The 5,802-nt window shown below is 36.2% G+C and overlaps 2 protein-coding genes across 3 annotated transcripts in view; one reads left to right on the top strand and one right to left on the bottom strand.

The window, feature by feature from the left end:
* RALGPS1 (Ral GEF with PH domain and SH3 binding motif 1) overlaps nt 1-5,802 on the bottom strand; it is a 286,042-nt gene that overhangs the window by 160,489 nt on the left and 119,751 nt on the right. The window lies entirely within an intron of this gene.
* ANGPTL2 (angiopoietin like 2) overlaps nt 674-5,802 on the top strand; it is a 27,388-nt gene continuing 22,259 nt past the window's right edge. Inside the window, exon 1 of the mRNA XM_019510928.1 lies at nt 674-791. The gene's annotated coding sequence lies outside the window, so the exon portion shown is untranslated. The remainder of the gene's footprint in view (nt 792-5,802) is intronic.

The following is a 5,802-nucleotide window of genomic DNA, read 5'->3' as shown; positions in this document are numbered from 1 at the left end:
TTTTTTTTTTTTTTTTTTTAAACTGAACCCTTTACAAAGCACTGATATCTTTGTATGTAACGTGTAGTTTTCCAAGCTCAGCTATCCAGAGGTAAATGTTGCTAATGCTCCCTGCCAAAGCCAAGGAGACAGCCTGCTGCACGCCAAATTACTTTGGACTGCTGCGAGCTGTGACATCACTGTGTTAAAGTTTGGTTTCAGCCAGCCCTCCCCTCTACTGTTTGCGATCAGGGGGAGGCCCTCAGTGTGTCTATTGCTGGTGGATCCCTCGTACTTGTGGGAGGGGGAAAAGGGCTTATCCAACCAGAACTTGTCTACAGTACTTGCTGCATGCCTGGTGATTTTTTTTCTTCCAGGATGTAAATCCACCACAAAGGAACTGAAGTTCAAATAAGGGTGCTTTAGTCTTGCATGAAACGATGGATTCAAAACTTGAAAACTGAAATGCTGGAGTTTCCTTTCATCAACCACTGCAGCCCATTGTACCTCTCTGCCTATAGCATGGGGATGTATGGCTTCCATTTAGCAGCTGAGCTGTGTCTTCTTCTATAAAGAAACTTGAATCAATGAGGAAAGCAGGACTCTCTTACAACATCTAGGTATTTACTTTTCCAATTACAGTATTACATGTATAAATCTCCCAAGCAGCAAAGTCTAGGTTGCAGTCACAGAAGAGACGTACTTTTGATACAGCCAGCTAAATGAAATGTCGGGATTCCTGTGGATGAGCTGTTCAGTAAACCTTTGATGAAAAGCACATTACTGACTGAAGAAAGAAGCCAAAGGAAACGGTAAGAATGTTGCCATAATACAGCTGGTTCACATTTAAGATATACAGATGTTTTCACATTGATTACATTGTTACCAGCAGACAGAGTGACTGATTTAAAAAGCCAGGCTTTCATTTACTGCTTTGCTTTGTTATGAAAGTTATTACAATCTTTGTAATATAAGTTTAATCAGGAAATGCATAATGTCTATTAAATGAGCAAACATACGCGACTGGTAGAAAGGTGGCCGTGTATAATACCATGTGGGCTGTAGCCACTGATTTTTCTTATGTTTACTTCAAATATAAAAAATGGATATTCGGTAAAACTATTTTTGATACATTTTATAGAGTCAGACAATCCAGGACCTCTTGCTTAGCAATTAACTCTGAGAACATGAAGCTAACTTTATTCTCCTTTATTCTGTATTACTTTGTCTTCTTCTGAAAGTGACAATATATATGTAAAAGAACTGTATGCTTTCCAGCAATTTTTTGACAATAATTCTGTCATTTATGCCTGCTTTTTGAAAAAAAGCTGCTGTATTAAAGTCAGGAATCATGTATTCACTCTCTCCTATATTTAAGTCAGATAAAACAGATAAAAATGTTTCGGAAAGTAACAACAGATTCTATAAAACATCCTGCTTAACCAAGCCTTCACTTCAAAAACATAAAGTAGCATTTGTATGTACTTTCTTGTAAGTGTAATATATACCACCTTTATCAATTAAATACAAATATTTTTACAAGGAAAATAAAAGTCAAAATTATTCTGATCTAAACTCTCTGGCAGGTCTTTATCGCATACTAGTAACAGGCTGAAAGACAGAGAGCTAGCTTGTTATATGCTTTTCAGCAGAGATTGGATTATGTGGAAAATAAGGTGAGGCCAGTGTTAAGGGAAGTAAGAGCAAATGCAGTGCTGTCTTTCAGTAGCTACACTCCCAATCTGTGACAGGTCACTTCAATGAGGCGCAAAGAACAACCTATTAAATGATGCTGCCTCCTAAATTTCTTAGTGATCCACAAAAGAAAAGCATTTTTTGCACTTAAATGAGCTGTTTTCTTGTTGGATGATAGAAGGCACAGGACATGTAATCCTTTGAAGTTTCTTGAAACAATTCCTACTATTTCAAAACAAGAGTTCTTCAAGAACTAATTAAAAACTCTCACTGCAGCACTTCATTAGTCATCCATTCCCCCAGCAAAAACACTGATATTTTAAGAATGAAATAGTGTTTTTGGAGTTACCAGCAACTTGAGCTAAGCAGAAAAAGCTGAACTTAAAATGTATTACAACATATTTATCTGAAGTAGTTCATTTCAGCCAAAAGCTTAGCATGCCTTACATGGGAATTTAATAATTAATGGCACAAAACATGAAGCAGTTCTCCCCAGCAATGTGTAAGTTTGGTGTTTGCAGTTTTTCCAGTTTGTCAATACATCATCTTTTCTGTAATTAAACTGTACTCTACAAATTTCAGAATTTTTGTTCTGTGTGAACTTTTTTCCATTTTCTTTAAAGAAAAACTGAAATAAGCTAACATGCTCTGTAGTTAAAAAACCCTAATATTCCAGAAAGATGATTTGTTTGATACGTAGGAATACCCTTCCCCTAGAAAAGAAGAAAAGAAAAGAAAAGAAAAAGAAAAAGAAAAAGTTCACTCGATCAGAAGTCCAAATCAATTAATCTTTCTACTCTTGGAAAGCACAGACAAAAATATCACACTAGCTGTGACACAGCTAAAGGACAATGAGATTTTGCTATCATAGCTTCACACCATTATACAAAAGAATTACTGGAAAAGGGGGACGTAATGTTTAGGAATCTGGACAACTTTGAGAAAAATACAGAAACTGTGTTGTGAAATACAGATCTAATTTTTTTACCTGGTATTTGGAAAGGGCAAATGATCACAAGGATTTCTGTAGTCACTGACTACCAAATTTTGCAGAAACAGGAATTAAGATGATTCTTCTTAAATAAATATGAGTTGGCACCCTAGTTCTATTAGCTTTTACAATCCAATTAATGGGTAAAATGTCTGCTTACTGCAATCTAAAATAATGCCACCTCAGTCTGATAGATGGGAAAAGCTTAGAAGATTTTACAAAAACATCCATTGCAGCTTTGCTGCCTCTTCTCCAGAAAGGCCCAGGTAAAAAAGCTGTTATCACAGTCTAGCATGTGAACACACGGTCATCTATACGGGCTTATTTTTTACAGGCATATATACCATCTGATCTAACATTAAGCCTTTCATGAATTTGCCTTCATTTGTGTGTGTGTACATGATTGTGAGAGCTTCACAAAGAGCTGCACAATGTGCTGTTCAGCTCAGGAGCCTTCCCACCCAAACCTAAGAATGTATCACTAACTTCACTGCAGTAAGAGCAGCCTATGGAAAGTGACTGGTTCACCTGCTGACTAAACCTTAGTCATTCAGTGATTTGGTAATCTGCTGCAAAATTAATCCCTTGGCATCTACACAGCTCAGGATGCTGGTTTTTTCCCCTCTTTTGAAACAAATATTTTAAGAGAGGCATTACCAGAACATTATGTACTCTTCAGTAAGTGGTCATCTCCTCCTGCTTGTCACCTTATCTTTAGATGTTATCATCTATCTGGAATATTTCTGGAGTGCCAAGTTAGTAATTAAGTTATGTGCATTCAACTTAAAAGCCTTGCATCTAAGGATGGACTCTAGACTGAAAACCTTTTTGAAACAGCAAAGGGTGAGAATAAGCTGGGAGCACTTGATCGTATGTTACCAGAAAGATGAGCATATTGCAGTTATATAAATAAAACCACATTATAGGGATGAAGACAGAGAAATGGGCAATAATAAAAAGTAACAGTTTGGGACAGGATCTTCCCAATGCAATTATAGTCCAGGTATTGTGTTTTGCTTGAAAAAATAGAAAATTATCTCCCTTGAATGCTCCAACCATGCAAACTGGGAATCCTATTTTGTTCTACCCGGCTGCTCACTCAAGAGGTCCTGCTCAAGTGCAAACACTCACTTAAAGATCATCTCTTTTTTTAAGATTTATCAGAACTCCAGCATAAAAAGCTGCCTCCTCAACTCATAACCCAACTTCCAAATTCTTTTTAACACTTAGTGAGATGAAATGCTGGTTCCTTCATTCCTGAACTGGAAATTTATTCTCAGCTCCTGGCATTAAGCTGTTAATGTCAAGCAGATTTACTTAGCCAGGCTCTCTGATGTACAGTTATTGTACTGCAATCTGTAACGTCACCAAAAGTTACTGGAAATCCCCTTGTGTAGTATCTCGACTTAAAGAAGGAAAATCGCTGTCCCTGTAAAAGCAGCCCCCCTGGGGTGGATACAGCATGATATATCACTCACACAAAAGCAGCATTTATGCAGCCCAGTGCATGAGGCTTTCATACCAACTTGTCTCTGGTTTCATAACCATACACTGCATGTTAAAAAAAAAAAAAAAAAAGAGCAGCAGAAAATAAGTCAGCTACCCCTACCTACTGGCACATTTTAGGCTCACTGCCTACAGCAGTACCCCTATGAAAGTGAAGATGGATTGGTCTCCCTTGGTATGAAACCTGTGGCTGATTCATTACACACAGTATTGCCTCAGTTGAAGTTTTCTAGACAATAGTTATACCAACTCATTATTTTCCTTTTGCATTGCTCTGAAGGCTCACAGCAGACAGTAATTAATTTAAATCTTAAAATGTTTTCCCACTTGTATGATTGAAAATGATTTGTGACTCTTATCCTATTAAATAGTATAACAGAACTCAGTGATAGCCACAATCCATCCTTCCTGTGGTCTCTGCTGTTTTCTAAAGACACTGAAATTTAAACTGTGGTGGGAAGACCAGAGTTAGACTCCATAAAAATGTTTCATGAAATCCTATTCCCTCATTGTCTCAAAGTTTAGATGGCACAAAAATCTTTTAGTATTAGATATGTTCCATCTACAGTAACAATAATAAAATCTGAAAACTTTTGTTTTTCTTCTTGGAAGTGCATTACAAATATTAACTGATTAATTAATGCCACTAACTATTTGATCTATATGCTGCACTCCACTGTACTGTGGGGTTATAAATATGGTAGCTTTCACAGAATCTTGATGCCTTAGAGAGCACATACAGTGAGGAAAAAGAAAAAAGGAAAAAAATCTGTGAAGTAATTCAATATGATCACTTGTATGTATATTTTGTAAAAATGAGAAATTTAATTCTGAGGGGCATTATCATAACCACCTGCTATACAAAGGAACAGTTTCAGTATAAGATATGCCTTATTCCTATAAGTAATGTCTAAGAAAACACCCCAGAGAATGTCAACTTTAACACATCTTTTTAGGATAAACTGAGCAACAAAACATGGAACGTTTGTAAGTTGGGACACAGGTATGCATGAAACTTTGCTTAGAAAAATATTACAACCTCATTACCATAAGGTTATGACAAAATACATGCGGTGAAATACCTACTTAGTTTCAGATGGTAAAATAGTCAAGTCTTGTGGAATCTCCTTTGTGTGTTTTAAAATATTCAGAGTAATCAAAGCAATATATTTTGACTGAGCTAGAAAGGTCCTACAGAAATGCCCTACAGTACAAACAGCACAATATGGAAAAATAATTCCCGAAGTTTTTTTTTTCTTCTTTACATGCAACTAGTAAGTTCAAAGAAAATACTTTCTATTTGCTTTTCCTTTTCAGGGACAGGGAGAAAAAAAAACTGAAAAACATATAGTATCTTTTTCTGGAAGTTTGTTTTTTCATCATTCATCAGATGAAATGAACACTCTTCAATTGTTTCCCCTGAGGTGCAATTAGCTTAACAAACAATGAAGGAACAAACATAAACCAATTCATTATTAACTACTGCAAACCATCTACAGAGCTACACTAAGGCTTGGTCTACACTTAAAGTTTTGTCTGTATAACTATGGAGGATAGGAGAATACCAACACAGCTTTGCTGGCAAAGGCCTTAACGTAAATAAAATTACACTTTCAAAAAAAAAAAAAAAA

Source organism: Gavialis gangeticus, unplaced genomic scaffold, assembly GCF_001723915.1.
Source record: "Gavialis gangeticus isolate Ggan-Ray unplaced genomic scaffold, GavGan_comp1, whole genome shotgun sequence".
NCBI lineage: Eukaryota > Metazoa > Chordata > Crocodylia > Gavialidae > Gavialis > Gavialis gangeticus.
Note: the sequence above shows the minus strand (reverse complement) of the source record. Positions and strands in the feature narration are given on the sequence as shown.